Source organism: Python bivittatus, unplaced genomic scaffold, assembly GCF_059951505.1.
Source record: "Python bivittatus isolate LINGU-HERP-01145 unplaced genomic scaffold, Pbiv_v1 ctg000820_np1212, whole genome shotgun sequence".
NCBI classification, from domain to species: domain Eukaryota; kingdom Metazoa; phylum Chordata; class Lepidosauria; order Squamata; family Pythonidae; genus Python; species Python bivittatus.
The window spans coordinates 2,607-28,925 of NW_028277107.1; the positions used below are offsets into that span (position 1 = coordinate 2,607).

General features: G+C 44.9%; 1 pseudogene; it reads left to right on the top strand.

Annotated features, from left to right (window-relative positions):
* On the top strand, positions 1 to 25,862 carry LOC148214014 (vomeronasal type-2 receptor 26-like; annotated as a pseudogene).
* The last annotated feature ends 457 nt before the right edge of the window (positions 25,863 to 26,319 follow it).

Sequence of the window (26,319 nt, forward strand, 5' to 3'; positions counted from 1 at the left end):
GAAACAAAACCCGGAAATCTGGTACCTCTTGTCCTTCTTGATTACAATCCATGAGATCAACCAGAATCGCCTGATCTTACCCAACATCACTCTGGGCTACAATGTCCGTGACAGTAATTCCAATGCAGAAATGAATGCTGAAGCCTTGTTAGACCTGCTTTCTGCTGGGGAGGCAAATGTTCCCAACTACAAATGTGGAAGAGAGAAAAATCTGCTGGCTGTCCTTGAAGGGACCGATTCGGACCTCTCCCACCATATTGCAACCATGTTGGGCATCTACAAAATTCCACAGGTATGAGAGTTCTAGTACTTGGTCAATTTCTATGCTGGAATCTCCCAGAATATTCCAAAAATGGAAAGGAGGTAGCTAAAGGTAGAATAGAGGCATGCAGTTGCCTGTGTTAGAGTGATAAAGTAGAATTAGTTTATCTGCTCATGTTTCCTGTCTGGTCTACCTGGTAAAGCTGACAGCAATTCATCCTCCTCAAAAGAGGTGGAACTTCTCTTTCTCATTATGGACATTATTTTCCAATTCCAATTTTGAGTGGTAAAAATGCAAAATTTGATTTCATTGGTTATTACCAATTCCTTCCATTTTCTCAGATCTCTTATACGTTTGCTTCCGAGGAGATGAATGATAAAACCCGGTTCCCTTTTTTCCATCGGATGCTCCCAAAAGAAGGAATCCAATATGGAGGCATAGTTAAAGTGATCCGGTATTTCCAATGGACCTCAGTGGTTCTTGTTGCTCCAAGTACAGACAATGGAGAAACGTTCTTCAAAACTTTAACACCTTTACTCACCCAAAATGGCATTTGTGCTGTTTTCTCACACAGGTTATCAGGGTTGCAGATGATTCTAGTTAAGCTACACCCTGATTTATACCTCAAATGGAAACAAGTCAATGTATTTATTTATTTTGCAGAGACAACACTTTTTTTTTTTTGTCTGCGCTCAGTCATTACTGACCCTGCAGTGACTGCTTTGGACGAGTCCTTTGCAGTTTTCAAGGCAATTGTTTTCGGAAGTGGTTTGCCAGAGCCTCCTTCCTAGAGCAGAGCCCAGCTGGCGAGCACAGGAGGCGGGGTTTCCGTTGCTTCGCGCCCTTTTCGGGCGAGTGCGGTTTCGCGCTTACCGGCAGCTGCTCCCGACTCCCGTGCAAGCGCCACCAGCATTTTTCCTCCCACCGGAGTGAGAGTACCCATTTATCTACTCACGTGAGTTTTCAAACTGTTGGGTTGACAGGAGCTGGGGAGGAAACAGGAGCTCACCCTGTTTAGCGCGAAGGCTGGACCCGAATCGCCGAAGCGTCAGCCATTTCTGGCCGGCAACTTTCAGCGTCATTAAGCCGCTGTGCCACCGCGTCCCCTTGAGACAACACTACATAATCTTTATTTCTATGGAATAGTATTATCGACCGAATATTTCAGCTTGTGATAAAACCTAGCATTGGGAAAATCTGGATCGTCACAGCTATGAGAGATCTCACTTTGACTTTGAGAGATATCACTTTACACTTTGTGGACAGTATTTTCTCCTTCTCCATCCAGACAAAGAAGTGGATAAAATATGACAATGTTGATCTCCTTTTCTCTTCAGTCACTGAGTTTGCCAGGAAAGCTTTTTCGTGTTCATTTGAAAAGCATCCCTACTCTGTGAAAGGCTGGTTCAGATGCAAAGAGAAAGAACATCTGGAAACTCTAGCACAGGAGGAGGTTGAAGGCACCCTTTCTCTCAACAGCCACCACATTTACAACTCTGTCTGGGCTGTGGCAAGAGCCCTAAGTGCTGCCTGTGTGCCCAGATCTAAGAGGCGGATGCTGAAGGAAGGTGGAAAGACCTTGGGACTGGAAAGGCTACAACCTTGGCACGTATTGGTTTCTCCATCAAAGACCTCTCAGCAGAATAAGTTCATTTTTAATGTCACGTATAGAAGCTGGTAAGAAGATACAAAGCTTATGGTGAAGGAAAAGTCAGGGTCCTCTTGAGAGAAGGTTCCAAGCATCCAGAAGAAATTGTGAAGCTATTCTTCCTTGCCTACTTGAACATAATTGTATGGCAAGCCAAACAGAGGGGAAGGGACTAGGGTAGTAAAGGAGGCCAGAAAAGGCTATCAATTGGATGCTGCTACATCTGAATCTTATGATAGGAAAAATTCCAGTGCCGGTCCGATAACTTCGACCTTTACGCTGACTCAGTTCTTACAGGTTATGTTGTAACTGCTGCCATTTCTGGCGGAACTCCCTTGTCTCTGGAGAATTCCATTGTCAATGCTTTTCTTCCCAAATTTCCTAAGGAGGAGTCTATGGCTCTGTGTTCACAGTGGAGCCAGTTGAGTGAACATCAGAGTGGATCCATATGAAGAAAGGGGGAGGTTTGTAGTTAAATGGACTCCAGAGATAGTGTGAGAGAGTGGGCAGATGTTCCCCTAACACATCTCCTCCTCCTCCTCAAAATTCCGGTCAGAGAATCTCTGCGCATAATACAAAGAGCTATATTCTTCTTTTTTGTTATTCTTGTTATTGCCACCCTTTCAGTCATCCAAGCTAATTCTCTAAAATGGCCTCTGATTACTTTACCTGCTGGTCACAACAGACAATCAGGGAAAGGAAATAAAAAAGAAGGGGAACAACATTGTGTCAGAGGAAAAGCACCTTGAGCACCATTTAAATTGGAGGACAATATTAGTGAGTCAAATATAGAAAATCTCAGGAAAAAGCAGATGCTCACAGGCCCAATGAAAGAAGGACTCTAGGGAGATGAGCCCAAGAAGTAATTTGATAGAAAGCGTCCTGCATTCCGGAGGCTACTTTTCACCCTTGTATTTGGGACACCCTATCAGTAGAAGCCAAACCCAGGAAAGGACATAAATATACATAAATTCTTTGTGGGATTCTTAGACAGGGAGACCTCTGAAAAATGACAGAAAAGTTACTAACAATGCTGCTGCCAACATGGTCTGATACTGGGAGCTCGATTTTACTATGGAAATCGGTCTCAAGAAACTATATAGCATGATAAAGATGCTTGAAAGAAGAATCATGTATTAATTGGGGGAGAAGATGGTATATTCCCAGGTTCTGTGCAGATCCATATAGTTGTCAATATATTTATGTGCAAAAATATGGATGAGGTGGTAAGTGAGCTTTGCATTATTGACCAAATATTAAATTAGGATGAGAATAAAAGACAAATTCATGCTGCACCAACTTCAGCTGCCCGAAATGGACTCAAATGGGGTTAGCTAGTTTTCTGTTCACCCTCTTAAAGTAGCTCTTACATACTCCTGGTCAGTTAAGTGGATCACCCATTCTACTTGTAGTTCTTTATTCAGCTGACTATTTCTACCTGGGTATTATGTCTGTGTGTACCTTATTGTCCTCGAATGCCTTCCTTGAAATTGGGGCTATTACTTTAATAAATGTACTCTGTTCTGTAACAGCCTTTTCACCTTGGTGCCCTCAAGATGAGGGTGCTGGTAGTTGAAGGAACTACACGGAGAAAAACCAGGGCAAACCATTTCATTTTCTTGCCCAGAAAATTGTGGAGAGGTATACGTGAAATGATCAGGAACAGAGTTAGACTTGACAATCTTAAGGTTTTGAAAGTATCAGAATTTGAAAATGGTTGAGCTGAGATCAAGCACTTCCTTAAAAAACCCCCCAAACCCTACATTTTCCTCACCATGCTAGGTTCATCCTTTCCTGCAAACCTCCCATTTTCACAACTGTTCCATGTATGGGGTCTATTTGGACAAGACAGGAGAGCTGGCAGCTGACTTGGATATTGTGAACTGGTTGAGGCTTCCCAACAGGTCTCTTGTCAAAGTGAAATTTGGGAGTTTTGCAAGAGGCAATTCTCAGGAACCCAAATTTGTAATTGACCAGAATGCCATCACTTGGCCCAAATGGTTGAACAAGGTATGAAACCATGTGATTAATTGCAGTCCTCTTTTTGCAAAATGGTTCTAATAAGTGCCCTACATTCCCTGTGAAGCTCCTCAGAATTGTTTCTGAAGTCTTCCAAAAGTTCAGAATAGTTGCAGAGAATCCCTCCTAAAATTTATGCTTTCCATATCCAACGGCTTGACTCAGTTCAGGGACTCCAGGTTAGATTTCAGATTCAGGCATCACCATTTCTTGTTAATTGTTTTCCCCTTTCCATTGTGTCATTATTTACAGAATTGGACGAGAGACACCAGCCAGCCCTAAGAGGCTTTCAGACTGAAAACGTTAATGGTCCAAAAAGTGCCACGAACGATTCACAGGAAGGCATAATGTGATTATTTCTTGGATGTTGGTCCATCGCAATCATGTACCCCTCAGGGGATGTGAACAATAAATTTACAATACAAGAACCTTTGATTTAAAACCGAAGCACCAAAAGAATTCCTCAGCTGTTACGCTATGCTAGGCAAGTGAAGAGGACTTCCAGAGCAGCTTTTCTGTAGCCTTTGTCTGGAAGGTCACAAGGGTCAAGGCAAGCCTGATCTCCTATTGAAGACTATTCCACAGTAGGGAGCCAAAACGAGAAGCATCTCCTTGTAGTCACTGCCCCTTTGATCTCACAGCACTGGAAGAGGAGAAGTGTATGACTTTGCTTCTCTTAAATAGGCTTAGTCTTGCTTACAGGCTTGAAGGTCCACCAGGTTCAGCCTGTGGCTGATGTCCCGATTAGCCTTCTCCAACTCCGCCTTCCTATCCCTTTACATTGGGGCATCTTTGCTAAACTATATCCCCTTTTGTGCTCAGACTCTGCCTCCCTCCAGGTGTGTGGAAAGTTGTCGGTCTGGCTCTTTCAAGGTGGGTCAGGAAGGGAAGCCCATCTGCTGCTACGACTGTGTTCCCTGTCAGGAAGGGACCTTCTCCACTCAGGAAGGTGGGTGACTCCAGGGGGAATGGGCAGACCTTCAAGAAGAAGGCTAGGAGGCGGAGCTGGCGTCGCGGCGGTACGGTGTGCGATCTGGAGCTCCCAAGATCACAGCTGATATCTCCGATGCTGGACGGTCCCGAAGGACCTAAGCCGTCCCGTAGAGACAGCGACTAGATAGGGCACGTCCTGTTGATCCCAGGGATATCGCAAAATCTCTGGTTGATCCAGGAGAAGTTCCTGAAACCAGCAACGGAGCGGCAGCCATTGAGACTGCAAAAGCCGGGACAGCTCCAAACGGAAGAAGAAAGTGTGTCAACCTGGTGAGATGGACCTTTATTATTTAACTTTGCTTAGAGAACACCCTAAGTTGTAAGGTTTGCCCCGTTCGACAGAGAAACTCCCGTGACACGTGTGGTTCACAAAAGAGGTTTACTCATGCGTAACGTAGCAGTCACAAGCAAAGCCAGGACTGGCTTGGTACAATTGCATCACTCGTTATATTCCCCCCTTCCCGCGCTTTTTTCTGCCCCGCGATCGCGTTACCGCTGCGGATTATCGGCCCCCCAATAATCCCTCTTGATTGTCCATGATGGCAGGTTCGGTCAGGGTCCATTGTCCTTGATTGGCAGTCCCCTCCGGCTTGGGTTGGTCCCTCCCCGTTACGTGCAAGCCCGAGGGTTCTGTGCTGCGCGGCGATCTTGTTTCGCTGCCTGCGGCCCCGTTCATTGTTGGCTCGCGCCGTTATCAGTGTATAGTTAAAGCTTCCGCTGCAGTTTTCCTGTTTGGCTGGGCGCAGGTGGCCCATTAATTAGCGGCGCTTTCAGTTCCTCTTTTCCTCGCTAGCTACCGCTGGTGGAGTTTGCTGGCTGCGAGCTTCCCCGAAGCCCCGTGCTGACCGAACCTGACATACCGCCCCCCTGAAGACAAGTCCCCCTCTTAATTGGGCTACTAGGGTGCTGCCCCCCCCCATCTGCCATAACGGTGTGCCTTTCCTTGGCTTGGGGTTTTGGCCTTACCATGGCCGAGTCACTTATAGGACGGGTCCCCGAAGGTTCTCCTTCCCCTCCTTCCCTTCCTTCGCCGCTGCGCACGTCGTGCAGCTGGCCACGTACTCCCTCGTATCCCTCCGGAGAGACGGCCACCAGAACTGTTCACGCAGGAGGTGGAAAGTCCTAACAAACCCACAGTGTCCTGTAGTGTCCTCGGTGTGCCCTCTCCGGAGCACATCCACCCGGCAAGCTTCTGGAACGTAGAGCCTCCCCTTGTGCTCCCAGCAGGTCCCTTGTTTCTTCAGGGAGTCTTTGTTGTTTACCAACCAGGGGTCTCCCTCGCTCGCCTCCGCACAGCGCTGCCTCAGCTCCGGCTCGGCTCCCTTCCCCTGCTTCTCCCTTGGGGGTTGGGCTCCGCTTTTCGCCTCCAGCTGGGTCGTCCTTGTTGGGTCCGTCGATTTGAGCGGCGGCTCCCTCAGTGTCCTACAACCTTCCAGGTTCCCCTGGCCGTGGCCAGGTCCCGGTCTACTGCCGGTTGCTTCACTCACGCTTGGTGCGGACCAGTTGGCTCCCGACGCCGCTCCTGCCCCCGCTCTTGATGCCAGTGTGATCCCCGTCTGCTTTGCCACGGGGCCCTCGGGTCCCGCTGCCACCGTCTCTGCTGTAGCCGACCCCTGCGTTGCTGCGGGGCCCTTCGTCGTCGATGCCACCGCCACCTTGGCGGTCTCTGACCCCTTTCGTTTGTCGGTCGCCCTCGGCGCCGTCCTCGTATTCGCCTCACGTGCGGTTGGTCGCCCGGGCCCCGCTGCTGTTGCTGCTGCGGCCTGCCAGCCCTCAGCTTTCCGTCGCGCAGTCGCCACCTCGCCCAGCTCCGTGGAGTCCTCAGCTCCCACGCCGCCTCCGCAGCTCGACCTGGTCTGCCCGGTGGTGCAGTCGAATCGCACCATCTCTGCTGCCACGCTCTCTCGTGCGCTTGCCGCCCCGGCTCCTCTGCCGGTCTCCCTCGGCGCCGCCCTCACCGCGTGTGCAGTTGGTTGCCCGGGCCCCATTGCCGTTGCTGCTGCAGCTCACCCGCCCTCGGCTCGCCGTCGCCCAGCCACCACCTCACCGAGTTCTGTGGGGCCCCCTGTTCTCGTGCCACCTCCGCAGCTCGACCCCGTCTGCTCGGTGGTGCCGCCGAACCGCACCGTCTTGGCCACCCAATCGATGTGCGGGTTCTGGCGCGTAAGCCATGCCAGCCCCAGCACTAGTGCATGGTCGGCCACTGGGGCAACTACCAAGCCTAGCTCCTCCCGGCTTGTCCCCACTGTCAAACCGACTGGCTCAGTGCAATACTGCGCCAGGTCCCCCCCTGCCGTCGATCCATCCAACTGGCTGAGTGCGAGGGGCTTCCTGAGTCTCCTCACTCTGAGCCCCAGCGCGGATGCCAGTACCGGGTGGATCAGGCAGTGGGTGCATCCCAAATCCAGCAAGGCATCGACTTTCGCCTCTGCTTCTGATCTCACCCCCTTCAGGTGGACCCTGATCCTCATGGGCGAGTAGTTTCTTCTGTCCCGCCCTTCCTCATGCTGCCACTCTGTTGGCTGCTCTGGGGTGCGCCTCAGTGTCGCCGGCTGTCGCCTCCCACTGGCTCGCTCTCCCCTCCTCGCAGAGCCGGGCTTCCTCTTGAGCCAGCCGGCTCCGCTGCACACTGCTCCACTAGCTGTTGTCTCCTCCCAGGATCGGTCGGGGTTCCTTGTAGCTGGGAATCGCCAGACCCCGTCCTTTGTGCAGCTCGCCAAGACCCCCTGGCTCGACGGGCACTGCACCATCCGATGCCCCTTGCCTCCACACCGGTAGCAGGTCCCTGCAGTCTGCCGGGCGTTTCCAACCTCGATCCTCCATCGGCTCCTGCGCCTCGCCTCCGGTGCTGCCTCACTTTGATCCGCTGTGGCTGGTATCAGGGCTCGCGCCTCTCGCTTCCCCCGGTCTCCGGCATCCCCTGCCGTCTCCACCAGCCAGCTCCACTTCACTAGAGCCTCCAGGTCATCCCTACTGGGTGCTCCCCCCTGGATCTCTGAGTGGAGCCTGCCCTGCGTACGGAGATAGGTTAGTGGCTCGGGGCCCCCCGAGAGCTCGCTCCTTGAGCTCCTGAATCGGGGCGCCGACCCCCCTTCACACTCCCCGTCAGGCTGACCACTTCTGCTAGCCCTGGGTCCGCCACGCCATGCCTCCCGCATGCCCGGTACAGCTGTCGTCTGCTGCTGGAGGTCGCCCTCCAGCCCGTCCAGCCTCTCCTCCGGCTCCTGGCTACTGGACCCTGTGCTGCTGCTCCCGGGAATCGCACGTCCCGTCAAGCCCTCTGGCTCCGTCCCACTGCTGAGCGCCCGCTTGGCGCCCCGCGAACTGGCCGTGGTTGTGGGTCCCCTCTTCCTCACGCTAGGGACTGGAGCCATCTGCACAACCTCTGGTCTAGGCTCCGTGCAGCTTCTTGAGTTTGTACCCTCACTGCTGCCGGCATCGCCCGATTCCTTCTTCGCCTGCGACTCTGCCCCTGGGGCCTTGCCCCGCCGGAAGATGGTCTGCAACATCACTTGGACAGCGTCCATCCGCTGCTCGATCTTGGCCTCCAGTCGGGTGAATCGTTCCTCACGCTCCTGGGCCTCGGGTTCCGAGTCACGACTCGTCGCGACCCCCCATGCTGGTGACCCGTTGGGGCTCCTGCCCCCGCCGAACGACCACCCGTCCTCTGGCACCCTCTTGGCTGTGTCCGTGCGCCATTCGCCCCGGACTGGTCCCGCCATCACGCCTTCGGATCTGGGCTCCTGGTTGCCCAGCTGGCAAGCGGTTTCCCCATCACTTGCCATCTCCTGGTGCCGTTAATCAATTCCTCTCCGGTCTTGGCTGCAGGGAAAAAGGTGAGCGCTCCTCGGTGTGTACCGGGTAGCACTCAATGGGAGTCCTGGCTTTATGTAAGGTTTGCCCCGTTCGACAGAGAAACTCCCGTGACACGTGTGGTTCACAAAAGAGGTTTACTCATGCGTAACGTAGCAGTCACAAGCAAAGCCAGGACTGGCTTGGTACAATTGCATCACTCGTTATATTCCCCCCTTCCCGCGCTTTTTTCTGCCCCGCGATCGCGTTACCGCTGCAGATTATCGGCCCCCCAATAATCCCTCTTGATTGTCCATGATGGCAGGTTCGGTCAGGGTCCATTGTCCTTGATTGGCAGTCCCCTCCGGCTTGGGTTGGTCCCTCCCCGTTATGTGCAAGCCCGAGGGTTCTGTGCTGCGCGGCGATCTTGTTTCGCTGCCTGCGGCCCCGTTCATTGTTGGCTCGCGCCGTTATCAGTGTATAGTTAAAGCTTCCGCTGCGGTTTTCCAGTTTGGCTGGGCGCAGGTGGCCCATTTATTAGCGGCGCTTTCAGTTCCTCTTTTCCTCGCTAGCTACCGCCGGTGGAGTTCGCTGGCTGCGAGCTTCCCCGAAGCCCCGTGCTGACCGAACCTGACATAAGTAATCCAAAGTGAATTTTTAAAAGTGAAGAAAAGTGGGACTAAGCGGCGAGATTGAGCCTTTGAAAAAAAAACTTTAGTTATTTAACTTTCCCTTTTTATGGACTTGAATCTGGCAGAGTGTGGTTTATTTCATTTTTAAACTCAACTGGACTGGCTTTTCTGTTCGATACTTAATAATTTCTGATTTTAAGCGTTAGGACTAAGATTTTTCTTTTAGTGTTTTAAGAAACATATTTCTTTTTCTCTTCTTTTCTCTTCTTTTTTTTCTCCTCTCTCCCCGGCTGGGAAAGAGGAAAAGCGAAGAGAAAGTTAATGAAAGAAAGTAGCACTGCCACCTAGAGGCTTGGATATATTGTTTTTTCTACTGTGACTTGTTTTACTCATACTCAAGGACTTTTAAAAAGATAAAACTGGAAGAAGAGTTACAGAAATCCCCGCAAAAAAAAGACATTAAAGCTAAAATGGATCTAATTAAACATAAAATGGGATTAATGGAAAAGGAGGAACTGGCACAAAAAATCAGAAGTGCTAAACAGAATTACTTTGAAGATGCAAATAAACCAGGTAGATGGCTAGCTTATAAACTGAGAAAAGAGAGAGAATCAAAAAGGATTAATCAATTGATAAATGAAGAAGGACAGATCTGCTTTGGTAATGAGGACAAGAAAAAAATTATACAAGATTACTATGGAAAATTGTATTATCAAGAGAATGTACAAGAAGAAGAAGTAAGACAATATTTACAGAAAGCGAAATTACCTCAGATACCTCAAGACATTGAAATAATGTTAGAGGGGAATATAACTATGATGGAACTAACAGAAGCTCTAAAAAAGCAGAATGTCGGGAAAGCCCCGGGTCCAGATGGACTGCCAGTGGAATTTTACAAAACCTTCCAGGACATATTCAGCCTTCAACTATTGGAAGTTATGAATGAGGTTATGACAAAGAAGAGGATACCCAAAACATGGACTGAAGCATATATTACACTTATACCAAAGGAGGACACTGACCCACAACAGGTTAAAAATTATAGACCTATATCTTTACTAAATTCAGATTATAAAATTTTTGCCTCAATATTGGCAGAAAGACTAAAAAGATATTTAAATAATTTTATCCATGCCGATCAAAACGGATTTTTGCCAGAGAGACAAATTAAAGACAACATGAGAGTAATTCTGGACACACTGGAATACTATGAGGCACACCCTGAAAAGCAAATGGCCTTGATATTCTTAGACGCACAAAAAGCCTTTGACAACGTGAATTGGCGATTTATGCTACTGCAATTGGAACAAATAGGCTTTGGTAAAAAATTTACCCAAGCCATTGAAACAATATACCATAAGCAGATTGCAAAGGTCATGATAAACGGAGATTTAACAGAACAGATAGACATAACAAAAGGGACGAGACAAGGCTGTCCACTATCGCCCCTGTTGTTTGTCTTAACATTAGAAGTGTTGAATAGGAATATAAGAGAAGAGAAAGAAATAAAAGGAATGAAGATCAAAAAGGAAGAGTACAAATTGCAAACCTTTGCAGATGACCTAGTATTTATACTAGAGGACCCATTGGAAACAGCATCTAAATTAATTGAAAAGATAGAAGAATATGGAAAAGTAGCAGGATTAAAAATAAACAAAGATAAAACAAAGATATTAACAAAGAATATGCTAGCAAGGCGAAAGAAAGAATTGGAAGAAGTCTTAGAAATACAGGTCACAAACAGGGTTAAATACCTAGGGATATACATTACACCAAGATGTAGTACATTGAAGGAGGATAATTATGTTAAACTTAAACGACAGATTGCAATAGATCTGACAAAATGGGAGAATTTACAATTATCAATGATTGGGAGAATATCCACCATTAAGATGAATATATTGCCTAGGATATTATATCTATTCCAGACAATTCCAATTCGTCTAGGGAAAGAGTTCTTTGATGATCTAAATAAAATAGTATTGAAATACATCTGGCAGGGTAAAAAAGCAAGAATAAAGCTTAAATTACTACAAGATGCAAGAGTAAGAGGTGGGTTTGCCTTGCCTAACTGGGAATTATACTACCAGGCGACAAATCTGATGTGGGTAAAGGACTGGATAACTTTAAGAAATAATAGATTATTGACCTTAGAGGGACATGACCTGTTGTTGGGCTGGCATGCTTTCTTATGGTATAAGGGAATGAAAACACAGGGCTATTTTAGAAGGCACTATATTCGAGAGGCATTGTTTTTAAACTGGGAGAAGACAAGAAGACAATATTATTTAAAAGTTCCACGATGGATATCCACTATTGAAGCCTTTTCTTATCCAATAACATATAAAAAGGAACAAACAGATATACTGAGATACTGAATGAAAAGGGTGAACTTAAAACTATACAAGCGTTGGAAGAACAAGGTATAAAAATGAATTGGTTCTCATATTTGCAAATACAATCTAGATTCGATAAAGATTTTAAAGCAGAAGGTATCTATGATGAGCTGACTGTTTTAGATAAAATTTTGATGGGTGCTGATGAAAAGGTGATCAAAAAACTTTATGGACATTTACTAGAATTTAAGATGGAGGAAGAACAGGTTAAAGATACAATGATTGCATGGGGGAAAAATTTTGGATATGGAATTGATTTAGAGAAGTGGCAAAAATTATGGTCTCAAAACTATAAAATGACAATGTCAACTGCATATAAAGAAAACTTGTATAAGATGTTTTACAGGTGGCATTTACCTCCAGCAAGGATTGCGAGAATGTACAAGAACAAGTCTGATAAATGTTGGAAGTGTCATCAGAAGCCCGGAACATATTACCATATGTGGTGGACATGCTCAGAAGCTAAAAGATATTGGATTAAAATCCACACATGGTTGGAAAAAATGACAAAACAACATATAGACTTTAAACCAGAGACATTTCTATTAGGAATTATACCTGAAACATATAGTAAAGAACTGAAATATTTGATTGTAAATGTTTTGACAGCGGCTAGAATTGTATTTGCTAAAAATTGGAAAAATGAAAAAGTACCTATGCAGGAGGAAGTCATTAAGAAAATTATGGAATGTGCAGAGATGAGTAAATTAACATTTGAAATTAGAGAGCAAGAAGACAAACAATTCTATATGATATGGGATTTGTTTTATCAATGGTTGGATGAAAAGATATAATAATGTAATAGATCAGCAAATTATATAATAGAAACTTGACAAACTGATATAAATTACTATATATATATATATATATATATATATATATATATATATATAATCAATGGATAAAAATGATATAAATCTTATTATGAAAGCTGGTGCCATAGACTAGAAACAAATGAATAATAATTGATAACTGATAAATATATAAATATGTGTTGGATAGATGACATGAGACTTTATATAAATGATGAGTGAAGACTATGTATGGATGGCACAAATGATTGGTAACTGGCTGACACACGGTTTAAAATGGAAGATGGTTTTTTATGCTTTTTATGCTATTGTTTGTTTGTGTTTGTTGTAAAAAATAAAAAAATTACTAAAAAAAAAAAAAAAGAAGAAGGCTAAACCCTTCTCTACATACCTTGTGTGTAGATTCCACCTCTACCTTCTACCTTTCGTGGTCTGGGTCTGAAACATGTCATACATATTAAAAATAAAGTGAATAGGAAGCAAAGATCATTGATGATGTAAAGGGTCATTAGCCTGAGTCCCCCACTTGTGTATAAAATCTAAGAGACGTCCTTGTGTTTAATCAAAATGGTCACAGTCCCTAAATTTGTATCTTCCTTTATTTCTTCCACATAAGATCTCCCCCCAGGAGGTATGTTTGGTGGTGGCCGGGAAAAGGATTAGGTGAACATGGTAGGTGTCATTTTTCTTCTCTTCAGATGCAGATTATTGCCTCAAATGTCCAGAAGATCAGCATCCAAATAATCAGCGAGAGAAATGTCTCCCTAAGGAAATAACCTTCCTGGCCTACAGTGACTCTCTGGGGATCATCTTGGCTTCCCTTGCACTCTTCTTCTCCTTAACTACTTCCTTTGTGTCAGCAATCTTTGTGAAACACAGAGAAACTCCCATTGTCAAAGCCAACAACCGGGACCTCTCCTACATCCTGCTGTTCTCCCTCCTGCTGTCCTTCTTGACCTCCTTTCTCTTCATTGGCCAGCCAAGGAGAGCCACCTGCCTTCTCCGACAGATGGTCTTTAACATCATCTTCTCGATTGCTGTCTCTTCTGTCTTGGCCAAAACAGTCACGGTTGTGCTGGCCTTCCTGGCCACAAAGCCAGGGAACAAGGTGAGGAGATGGCTGGGAAGGAGTTTGGCCAACTCCATCATCCTTTCTTCTTCCAGTATCCAGGTGGTCCTCTGCAGCATCTGGCTGGTGGTCTCTCCCCCATTCCCTGATTCTGACATGCACTCCCAACTAGGAGAGATCATCCTGCAATGCAATGAAGGCTCTGTCACCATGTTCTATGGTGCCCTTAGCTACATGGGATTCCTGGCTGCCATCTGCTTCATGGTGGCTTTTCTGGCCAGGAACCTCCCTGGGGCCTTCAATGAAGCCAAGCTGATCACTTTCAGCATGCTGGTCTTCTGCAGTGTCTGGGTCTCCTTTGTGCCCACCTACCTGAGCACCAAGGGGAAATACATGGTGGCCGTGCAGATCTTCTCCATCTTGGCCTCCAGCGCTGGCCTGCTGGGCTGCATCTTCCTCCCCAAGTGCTACATTATTGTGCTAAGACCGGATCTGAATGCAAAGGAGCAGCTAATCGTGAAAACATAAATCATTCTTTTTCTGCATTTTTCCCTGTGTATCATAATTTCACGTGCATGCTTTCCTATCTCTAAAAATATTTGTAACAGACTTTAGATTGTATGGAGTTCACTTTCTACAATTTGTAACAATGGCCATGCTGGATGGGAATTCTGGGAGTTGACGTCCATACATTCTTTTTATAGGATCTTTTTATATAGCCTGACTTTTTAACTAATTAATGTGGATAGTTATATTTTGGACTGTTTTTGTGTTTTACTTTAATGGTGAGACGCCCAGAGTCACCCCCCGGGAGAGATGGGTGGTGTACAAATTTAATAAAGAAATAATAAATAAATTTGTCAAGACTGGCAAATGCTGTTCTAGAACAATTTTTATCATTGTAGACACAATCTCCAATGTAGCAGGAAGTATTTTTACCTGTTTTGGATAGTCACTTAATTGTTCTTATGGCTATTGTCATTCTTATCATTATTGTTATTGTATCTTCGAAAGCATATTCACCAAATGCTAGCACCTTAGGGTCAAATCAAGCTTCATACCCATTGTAATATATATGTGCTCCTAAGCAAAGGTATTTTCGTAAACTAAATGTTAGGTTCCATTGTGATAGTTCCCCAAAATACCATAATTGGGGATGGCTAGCCCCATAGAGGCCTTCTGTCTTCAGCCTCAGATTTTTCATCTTCTTGGACTCTCCTTCCCCTTTTTAGTAATGTTTTTAACTGATGTTTTATGTATTTATATATATTCATGTGTTTAATGTTTCTTGTGAGTCGCCCAGAGTTCCCCCACTGGGGGGAGATGGGCAGCTGAAAATTTTAGTAAATAAATAAATAGATAAATAAATAAATAAATAATTATGAGGAAAATTTTCACTGGTTTATTCCAGAATCTCTTTCAGCTCTTAAATTGCAATATTTTACAAGGTTTTCTCATTATGTTTGAGCTATTCTTTTTATTTCATATTTCTCTGTCACCACGACATAAAAGGTATCCAGTGCATCATAAAAACACAACAGCAAGAGAACAATGCCAAGAGAAGAAAAAGAGAGCAACATCAAATCACATCAAGTCAAATGAGGGGAAGGCTGCCCAAAGCACCTAGGCCTTCAGGAGCTTTTGAAAGAACAGCAAGAAGGGAGCCTGCTTGACCTGCACAGGGAGGCTGTTTCAAAATAGTGATGCTGCCACAGGAAAAGCACCTCTCAAAAGTGTGGGATTTGCAACCTTTTCTCCCTGGTAGATCTAACTGGTCAGGCCAATACTGGCTTGAGAAGATGGTCCATTGGGATCTGAGTGCCAAACCACGAAGGGATTTATAGGTCAAAGACATCATCCTAAAGGGGATCCAGAAACCAATTGGCAACCAATGAAATATCCCCTAACCTGGTGCCAACTTGGCAGCCTGAAAGTACGTGGGTTGCTTTGAACCCACTGCAGTTTCCGAATATTCTTTAAGGGCGGCCCCAAGTACTGAGTATTACAGAAAGCTAAGTAGGTGGCCATCATGGCATGAATTGCTTTGTCAAGTCTTCCTGCCCCAACTAAGGTTTCAAGTGGCGTACCAAGCACAGTTGGGAGTAGGACCCTGTGTCCATCACTTCCATCTCTGAATCCAGCAGGAGCCATGTGTCTGGAAGAAACACCAGGTCATGAACAGGCTCCATGATAGGTAGTCCTTGCCTATTAAGGAGAAAATCCGATGGCGAAAGAGGACCCTGATGTTTCAAAAACGTTGATTTGCCAGGGTTGAACTTCAGTCTGTTCTGTCTCATTCAGACCCAAACAGTCTCCAGACACTGGGAAAGGGAGCCTACAGCATCTCTCCCATGGCCTGGAGTGGTGATATAAAATCGGGTATCATAAGCACATTGATGATACTTTGCCCCAAAATGTGGAATAATGCCTCCCACTGAATTCATATAGAAGTTCAAAGCAGGGGGGATAAAGTCAAATCTGGAACACCCAACGAGTCAGGCGACACTCATCTCCAGAATCAACACTGCCTACTAAGGAAGGAATGGAACCACTGCAAGATAACATCTCCAAACCCCAAATGTCACAGGTGGTGGAAAAGGATACGATGGCTGGTGGTATCAAAAGCCATAGAGGGATGCATCAGGACCAGGAGTGGCAGAATTTGCTCATGCAGGTCTCCACACAGGTCATCTAGGAGAATGATCAATGCTCTCTCTTTCCCAAAAGCAGGCTTGAACCCTGATTGAAAAGGGTCTGGATAATTTGATCCATCTAGATTGCTGTGAAATTGGTGCAGTACCAGCATCTCAACAACCTTCCCCCAGAGGGACAGGTTGGAGACCGGTCAGTAGTTGTCTAACATCACTGAGTCCAGCGAAGGCCTCTTCAGGAGGGGATGCAGCACAGCCATTTTCAGGCTGCCAGCAGTTGCCTCTTCTCGAACAAGGCAGTGACAATTGTCCAGAGCCAAGTGGTCATCACTACTCCAGTTATCTATACAACTGGGAGGGACAGTGATACAACCAGCAAGTGGTAGGAGACAACCGAGACAGCACGCTATCTTCAGAGGCCAAAACTAAAGGAGTCCCAGATAACAATGCAAGGAAACGCTTCAGTCACCTCTGTACAGGAGGAGTCAAGGCTGCACAGGGCTGATGGACAGCAAGTGTCCACTCCAAGAAGGAAGGAAAAGTAAGCATCCTTTGCTTTTCTTATCAGCAGAGTGTAGGCTTAAATATGGGCCTGTAGGTGGCAGTGTACTGACAGGCTTTTGTGTCTGTCCCTTGCATTGGAAATTGGGACAAATTGGGGATAGTTTGAGAACTGTTGCTCACCAGCCTCCCCGCTAGTCTGATAACTTGGTCTTGGACCTGGCGTTGAGGACTCCCAGACTGACTGTCCTGGGCGATTTGAACATACATGTCAGGCAGGTAGTGGTGAGGGTGGCAAATAAACCTTTCTTCTCGTCCTCCATTGTGTCACCCAGCAGGGCTTTTCTGAATGGTCAGGAGCCTATTGCAATCTGGCCCAAAGAAAGAGGTTGTTTTACCTTTGCTAGCTATTGTGAGAAATTGGAAGATAAAGCTGCTTCCATTTGCACTTTAAAGAAAGTTAATAAATACAACAATAAAATAAATATCAATCTGTTCTTGTCCAACTCCCTCAGATCTATGAGGTCATATATCCTCAGAAGCCATCTTCCTCCATTGCTTCAGGATCCTTCTCTGTGGTGAAAAGTTGGCTAAAGTCTGTCCCTTCAGAAAACCATCTGACAGGAGGGAGCCACATCTGGCAACTTTGGAAAACATGTTTTCTCTGGCTCTACATGCAACCAGAGAGTGAATTTAGGATGTCTCAAAGCTGAGACTTTGGAAATGATGGTGATTTGCTTTGGTTTCTTAATGAATCTCCAGAGGAAGCCTGGCTGATATTTCCTCCCCAAGGCTGAAAGGACAGTGTCATATATGCGCCCTGGACAGTTAGAACTGAAGTTGAAGACAAGGATCCGTGAGAAGGATTCATTCTCTTAGATCTCCTTCAGACCTGAAGCTTTTGCTGGGTTCCCTTTGCAGCCAGAAACCCATCAAAGCTTCAGATTTGAGTTCTTTCTGATCCCTTTTCAAACTGCCTCTGATAAGTCAGTGGCCATGTCAGAAATACACAGAATGGTTCTCCTCCTTTTTCTGCTTCTGCTTCCCCAGCTGTCCTGGGAGACGCCAAAGAGAAAATGCCCCCTGACTTTAGAAGAATATGGAGCAGCCTGGAGAAATTATTTCCGGCCAGCCCATTATGTCATTGGTGGAATCATCTCTGCAAGAAAAGCTATACGACCACTTTACAATTTCAGTGTGATTCCCTCCAGCAAATCTTTTCTCTGGTGAGTCATTATGTGGGGAACGGCTTGATGCCAGTCCATCCACTATTGATTTTAGTTTTCTCTAATTTACCATGCCTCTTCCCAGTATCTCAAATGGTATTGGAGGTGACAAAGGCTTTGGGGATGCATCAAGATTAGGGCATTGCCAAAAGTATCGCCTTTTCCTTCAGACCCTGGAGTTGGCCAGATTTCCTTACAATCTGCAAAAAGAACAGTGCCTCAAAACTTGTGCGATATGCACAACTTGCTGGCAATCTGCTCACTGATTTCTATTTCATATTAATCCGTAAGAATCTTGTGCATTTTGACCAGAACCCTTTCAGATTCCCCCTTCTCAGAAGTTTCCTAACATTGAAAAGAAGAAAGATATTCCCTTTCTTACAGATCCAGCCGTGCAGCCAGATGTAGAGGGCGGCTTGCAGGAGAAATGAAGGAGCACCAGAGAGGGTAACAGTTAGGAGGGAGGCAGAAGCAGAGGCCCCATTTTCTCAGAAAATGGGGGAGTCTGGGTAGTCTCTGTTCTGCTATGAAAAGCTGCATCTGGCAGGAGAGAGAAAGTGCAGAGAGACTTTGGTGGCTTTTTCCAATTGCAGCTTATTAAATTAAGGTGAGATTTTCAGTGCAGATAGCAGAGAGAGAACAAAATCTGAAGCATTAAGCGTCTTGGAAAAGTCTGTATTGTCATCAAGTGATAGATTTGGAAGGGTCCTCTAACCTCTCATCCAAGCTACATTCTAAGAGTTTTAGAGTAGCAGTGAAATCTCTCTCTTCCTGAATCTTCAGGCCATTTTAGGAGACAGAGAATTAGTGATTTAGGAAACCCTGTTTTGTAACTTGCACAGATTTCAATTCTAATAAATATGGAAGGAAAAAAAGAAATCCTTAGAGAAAACAATAGGGATCAGAAATTCCTTAAAAAATTTTTTTTTCCTCTGGTGGTTCCTTGGTTAGGGTATTGTTTACTGCTTGATTGTGTGCCTGGTGTTAATCTCTGCTTATCTGGGTGATGATTGCTGGTGAGGAGGTGTTCTTGTCTTTTGTCTCCTTTTTATTGTTTCTTTTGAATAGTGTGTAGATGTTGTTTATTTCTATGTGCCTCTTGGTGGCTGTCTTGTCTGAATACTGAGGTTCCAGGGATTCCCTCGCATTTTTGGATTTAGCTTGGTCTAAGATGCGGACAGTTTCCCAGTTGTTCAACTGGTTCAACAGTTCAAAAGTCTGCATTGTCATCAAGTCATAGATTTGGAAGGGTCCTCTAAGCTCTCATCCAAGCTACATTCATGGCAGGATCCCTAGGGCATCTCTGACAGATGTCATCTAGCCCATATTTCATGCTTTCCTGCCAGAGATGGAGATTAGGTGCAGGATAACGGACTCTTCTTCTTTGGAAGCTGAAGCTGTCAGCAAGAGGTGACAAGGATCTGTTAGACCTCTGATTCTGCTTACATGACCAGATGCCAGAATAATTCAGGTTTCCTAGAATCACTTAGGACGATATTCCTTTTCTTTCTCTCTCCCTTCACCCATACTCAAGGGCCTGTTCCCAGGTTTTTCTGCATGTACCTTTTTCTACAGCTGCAGTTCAACACCCTCATCCCCTTTCTCTGTCTGTCCGTTTTCAATAATTTGTCACCTACCCGTGCCATGTGCCAATTGTGAGTGCCATTCCACCATGCTTCAGTGACACCGATCACATGGTATTCATGTTTCCTAGTTAGGATCTCTAAGTTTTCCCTGACGTTGTCAAAGAAGCAAGAAGCACATGTGATACTGACAACGAATGCAGGATAATGATGTGATACATCATCCATTACTGCAGGAGGCACGGAGTGGATATCTGGTACCTCCTGTCCTTCTTGATTGCCATCGTGAGATCAACCAGAATCCCCTGATCTTACCCAACATCACTCTGGGCTACAATGTCCATGACAGTAATTCCAATGCAGAAATGAATGCTGAAGCCTTGCTGGACCTGCTTTCTGCTGGGGAGGCAAATGTTCCAAACTACAAGTGTGGAAGAGCGAAAAACCTGCTGGCTGTCCTTGAAGGGACTGATTTTGACCTCTCCCAACATACTGGAACTTTGCTCAGTATCTACAAAATCCCACAGGTAAGTGTGAAAAGTTGTGGGTTTCAGGAAATATCATGGTTGATTTTGATTTAGGAATCCCTCAGAACATTTACCAGATGGGCAAAAAATATTCTCAAGCTGGACTAGGGACAAGAATAAAAAAGTTTATAAAGAAGTGTCATAAATGATGTTTTAGAGGTTTCCTGTTTCCTGGCAGAAATTTATATTTCATTTTTCATTCATTATTCCAATGAATTTTGAAATGCAAAATCAGCGTCCACAGGTCTGTTTCTTGAAAGGTGGATGAATGGCCATATCAGAAGCACCAATGGGTCTTCTGAGGTGCCTTCAACCCAGTGAAAAGTATGACCATTTAGCTCTGGCTGTGTATGGATATTTTACTGCAATGCTCTGGTCTTTCTCCCTAGCAGGCATGTTGAGAGTTGCAGATATAAGGATACTTATTTCAACTTTAAAAGCAGTACAAGGAGAGATAGTCACATGGGCTGGCAAGGAAAAGTGTGGAAGACAAGAAATGATAATCCAGATCCTACTACTTGGATGGATTATGCCCAGGGCTATTGGCTGGTCTGGGATCTTGAAAAACATCCCAGAATAAGACAGTGGCAAATCACATTCATATGCTCACCAGAAGAGCCAAATGGATATTTCCTTGAAGCCCATAGAGTTCTTTTATCTAATTTATCTAGATAGAAAAGGGCACTGGTATATATATATGCTCTGCTGGCTAAAAGAGTAACTACTTGATAATAATATAATATAATTATATTAACATAATATTGTCAATCAGATCCTTAAGTTGCTTTCATGGGCACCAGTGGCATGTACAATGGCAAACTCTCAGGCTGCTGTTGGTTGTCTGAAAGAAGTGAGCAGGTTCCCATTCTGAGATGTGTTTCTCAGGGCTATGAAATGAAATTCTGGAAAGCTTCACACTTTTTTGAAGTGTAGGAGAAAATTAGGGAATTCTTATCTCTCAGTCTGAATATGCATAAAGATTAAGTAGTAAAATTTAACTGATGTCACTGGTTCTTACTTATTCCTTCAATTTTCTCCAGATCTCATACACTTTTGTTTCTAATGATCTGAATGATAAAACCCGGTTTCCTGTCTTCTACCGGATGCTCCCAGAAGAAGGAATCCAATATGCAGGGATGGTTAAGCTGCTGCACTATTTCCAATGGACCTCAGTGGCTCTTGTCGCTCCAGAAACTGACAATGGAGAAAAGTTCTTGAAAACTCTAGCACCTTTACTTGCCAGAAATAGCATTTGTGCTGTTTTTGTGCAGAGGATCACAATGTTGAATTTTAATCCATTTAACATGGATTCTACTTTATACAGCAAATGGAAACAAGTCAGCGTATTTATTTACTATGCAGAATCTACTTTGCAGAGTATGTATTTCTATGGGATGGAAATAATTGAGCAATTATTTCAATTCATGTTAAAACCTTCCTTAAGAAAAATCTGGGTGGTAACAGCTATGTGGGATCTCACTTTGAATTTGAGTCATAAAACTTTCCGACACATTGACAGTATTTTCTCCTTCTCCATCCAAACAAAGAACTGGATAAAATATGACAAAGCTGAAGCCCTTTACTCTTCAATCATACAATTTGCCATGATAACTTTTCCTTGTTTATCTGAAGAGCATGCCTTCACTGCTAAAAGGTGGCGTAGATGCAAAGAGGGAGTAAAAGTGGATACTCTATTGCAGGAGGAGATTGAAGACACCCTTTCTCTAGACAGCCACCATGTTTACAACACCATCTGGGCTGTGGCGAGGGTCTTAGATGCTGCCTGCTTCTCCAGATCCAAGGGGAGGATGCTGGAGGGAGGCAGAAATGCCGGGCAACTGGAACGGCTGCAACCTTGGCAGGTATTTCTTGCTCCATCAAAGAGACCTCAGTGAAACAGAACAGTCACTATCACAATCAGTTACTATCAGTTATTGAGGATGGTAAGGTAAATATAGGATATTCATAGGGGGGCATCCGAGTGTTCTCAAGAAGTATTTATTCTAAGGACTAGTTTTGCATACTATATAGATTGAGATTGAGACAGACATGATATGGAATAGTTAAATTAGGGGAATAAAAGAGGCCCTGTGAAGTGGATCTCTTGCTTCTGTATTCGGAAGAGTTTCTGCTCTGTAAATGGGCTCCTTCAGGGGAAGCCTTTGCCTTTCTATTGACACCGCATATTTATCCAGTTTATTGAAAACCATCATGCCTGCCTGAGCAGAAAGGGAAAAGTTATTTCCAGCTTTTGAGAGAAAGGTGTTCCTAGTAGGTCTTGCTTCTTTCCATCACTTCCATCTCTGATCTGGGAATTTCTGCCTCTTGGCTTAACTCTCAGAGTAGTGGTGAAGATGTTGGACTAGAACTCTGGAGACCCAAATGATTGTTGCTATGGGGAAAAGTCAGAGGAGGAGGCGCTATGTATGCATTCTTAAGCTACTGAATAAGAGGCAGGATACTAACAAAATAATTAAAATACTGCTTATGATGAATAATATTTAGAATATCAGATGCCTTTCAGATATGAAGTTGGTTCATAGGAACTCAAATACAGAACTAGCAATGAATCAGAACTGGGCAGGTGGGGTCACCTGGTAGAACTTGTCTGGGCTCAAAAACTAAATAGGATTGGCATTGGTGAGAATTTGGGTGGGAGATCCACAGAAAATCCTAGGGCTGTAGACTGGAGTAGGGAGATACAAAGCACCTCAGAAGAAAGTAATGGGAAACTATTTCCATGTTCTTACAAGACAATTGCATCGATATGTCCAGGAAGTGACCCGAAACCGAAGGTCACTTCAAGAAAGGAAGAAAGAAAGGAACAATGTATTGTCGAAGGCTTTCACGGCCGGCATACGATGGCTGGTGTGGGTCTTCCGGGCTGTGTGGCCGTGTTCTTGAAGTTTTGTTTCCTAACGTTTCGCCAGGACCTGTGACCGGCATCTTCAGAGTGCAGGAGCACAGACAGGAGCAGTTCTCTCTGTGCCCAGGATGATGTGACCCTTCTGTGGGTATTTATAGAGATCTGGGGGGAAGGGGGATTGGGTGTGTGTGTGTGGGGGGGGGTTGAGTTACTGAGTGGCTGCTTGTTTTGGTGTCTGAATCTGTGTGTATCTTCCTGGGGATTAGGCAGGGTTTTTTCTTCTATTGAATTGTTAACGAGGGGCTGCTGGGGGTGATTAGCAAGTTCATTGTGTGAACTGTTCACATGTCCTGGTGGTTGAGCTGAGTTCGTTGACCTTTTGCAGGCTGTATTTTTCAGGATTGGTAGCCAGGTTTTCAAATAGGATTTTGTGTCCATTGTGCTTGAGAGCATGTTCAGCTACTGCAGATTCTTCTGGTTGCTGTAGTCTGCAGTGCCTTTCGTGTTCTTTTATCCTGGTATGGATGCTGAGTTTTGGATGCGCTCCTGCACTGTGCTCTGAAGATGCCGGTCACAGGTGCTGGCGAAACGTTAGGAAACAAAACTTCAAGAACACGGCCACACAGCCCGGAAGACCCACACCAGCCAAGAAAGGAACAATTTGATTGAAGGTCTTTACTCATCTAGTGAACCTAAGCCTGAGAATGGCATAATGGAGATCAAGCAATTCTTCTATAAAAGGCTGCAAGTTTTTCTTGTTGATGATGTTGTTCTTGCCATTCTAGCTTCATCCTTTCCTGCAAAAGCCCCAGTTTCACAACAGTTCCATGAATGGGGTGTATCTGGACAAGAATCGACAGCTGGCAGCTGACTTTGACATTATGAACTGGTTGTGGTTTCCCAATGGGTCTCTTGCGAGGGTGAAATTTGGAAGTTTTGCAAGGCAGAGATCCCTATGACCCAAGTTTGTCACTGACCAAGATGCCATTATGTGGCCTCAAAGGTTTAACAAGGTGTGAAAAACCATTTCATTCACTACATTTCTATTTTTTTATCATTTTATCTAATGTGTAACACATTCTCTGTGCAAGATTCTTAGAAGAATCTATGAGAACTTCACAATGACTATAGAGAATCTCTCCCTAAAATTTGTCTGTCATATGTTCCATGGTTTTACCCAGTTCAGGTCCTCAGGTTTGGATTCTTGGTTCAAACGTTGTCATTTCTTTTTCATTTTTATAACTCTTTCCAAAGGTCACACTTTAGATGTTAGAATGGGGAGCTAGAGGTCATAGGATGCCTACAGGATAAAACCTAAAATGGATAGTAGAAAAGATGGGAAACTGAGGCAGAGTTTTGTAAGGTTTTTCTTGGATGTTTTAAACTACAATTATCATTTAATAAACTGAATGAACCATCCATAGTACAGTAACCTGATAAGGATAAATACAGTCATAAGAATGTTCACAATTGTTGCAGTCTTTAAGTTAAATCAGGTTCAGTCTGCATCTGAAATTCTGATTAGGGCATTGCCACCTCTGCCTTTCTATTCCTTTCTTTCAAAAAGTCAGCCCTCAACTTTATTCCTTTATCTTCCCCATTTTCCTGCTCAGAGTGTGTCTTCTTCCAGGTGTGTGGAAAGTTGTCGGTTTGGATTTTTCAAGGTGGCTCAGGAAGGGAAGCCCATCTGCTGCTACAACTGTGTTCACTGTGCAGAAGGGACCTTCTCCAGCCAGGAAGGTGGGTGACTCCAAAGGACATGGGCAGCTCTTTGATGAAAGGCAAATATTTAGCAGATATTTTGTGTTAATATTCTACCCTGCTTGCTCTGTTCATGAAAGACAAGATGATGAACTGGGGAAAGCTCAGCCCCTCATCAGCCTCAGTTCCTAATTAACCTTTATTATTCTCTTCCTTCTATCTAAGTGGTTACCCCATAAGGATTTCAATCAGTGGATGAAAATATTGATACTGTTCTTCTCTTCAGATGCAGATTATTGCACCAAATGCCCAGAAGATCAGCATCCAAATAAGGAGCGAAATAAATGTCTGCCTAAGAACATAACTTTTCTCTCCTTCAATGAACATTTGGGAATCACCTTGGCTTCACTTGCATTCTTTTGGTCCTTAGTTACGACCTTCGTGTTAGCACTCTTTATTAAATACAGAGAAACTCCCATTGTCAAAGCCAACAACCGGGACCTCTCCTACATCCTCCTGGCCTCTCTCCTGCTTTCCTTCTTGACCTCCTTCCTCTTCATTGGCCAGCCCAGGAGAGCCACCTGCCTTCTCCGACAAACAGCCTTCAATGTCATCTTCTCGGTTGCCGTCTCTTCTGTCTTGGCCAAAACGGTCACAGTTGTGCTGGCCTTCCTGTCCACAAGACCTGGAAACAGAGTGAGGAGATGGCTGGGAAGGAGTTTGGCCAACTCCATCATCCTCTGTTCTTCCAGGTCCAGGTGATCATCTGCAGCATCTGGCTTGTTGTCTCCCCCCCATTTCCTGATTCCAACATGCATTCCCACTCTGGAGAGATTGTCCTGCAATGTAATGAAGGATCTGTTGCCATGTTTTATATTGCTCTTGGCTACATGGGCTTCCTGTCCACCATCTGCTTCACAGTGGCTTTCCTGGCCAGGAACCTGCCTGGGGCCTTCAATGAAGCCAAGCTGATCACCTTCAGCATGCTGGTCTTCTGCAGTGTCTGGGTCTCCTTTCTGCCAACCTACCTAAGCACCAAGGGCAAGTACATGGTGGCTGTTCAGGTCTTCTCCATCTTGGCCTCTAGTGCTGGCCTGCTGGTCTGCATCTTCTTCCCCAAGTGCTACATTATTTTACTAAGACCAGATCTGAATGCAAAGGAGCAGCTAATAATGAAAACATAAATGAACATCCGATTTTTTTTTTCTCAAGGTCATAATTTCACATACATTCTCCTCCATTTTTAAAAATGTTTATAATCAATCAGGCTTCAGAAACTCCTTCTTCAAAATCCCCTCTGGTTGGGCTTTCCCATGGTTCTATCTCCAGCAGAATTGATGGTTCAGTAAATCAGCTGCCACCACCTAACTTCTAGAAACCAATATGACATCCACAGCCACATGGTCTTCTTAGGATTGCATCATAGACAGTTGCTCCTATCCAGACCTACAATGATTTAAACTCAAAACGTATTGATTCAAACTCATTTCAGATTTGGACCCCCCCCCACAAAGAATGCATTCAAAAGGATGGACATCAGATTTTCTCTGTTGGAAAAAAATTGAGAGTTCAGTGATCCAAATAGTATGGTCCTGTGCATTTTGACACATTTCTGGAATAGTATTTTAATGTATATCCCAT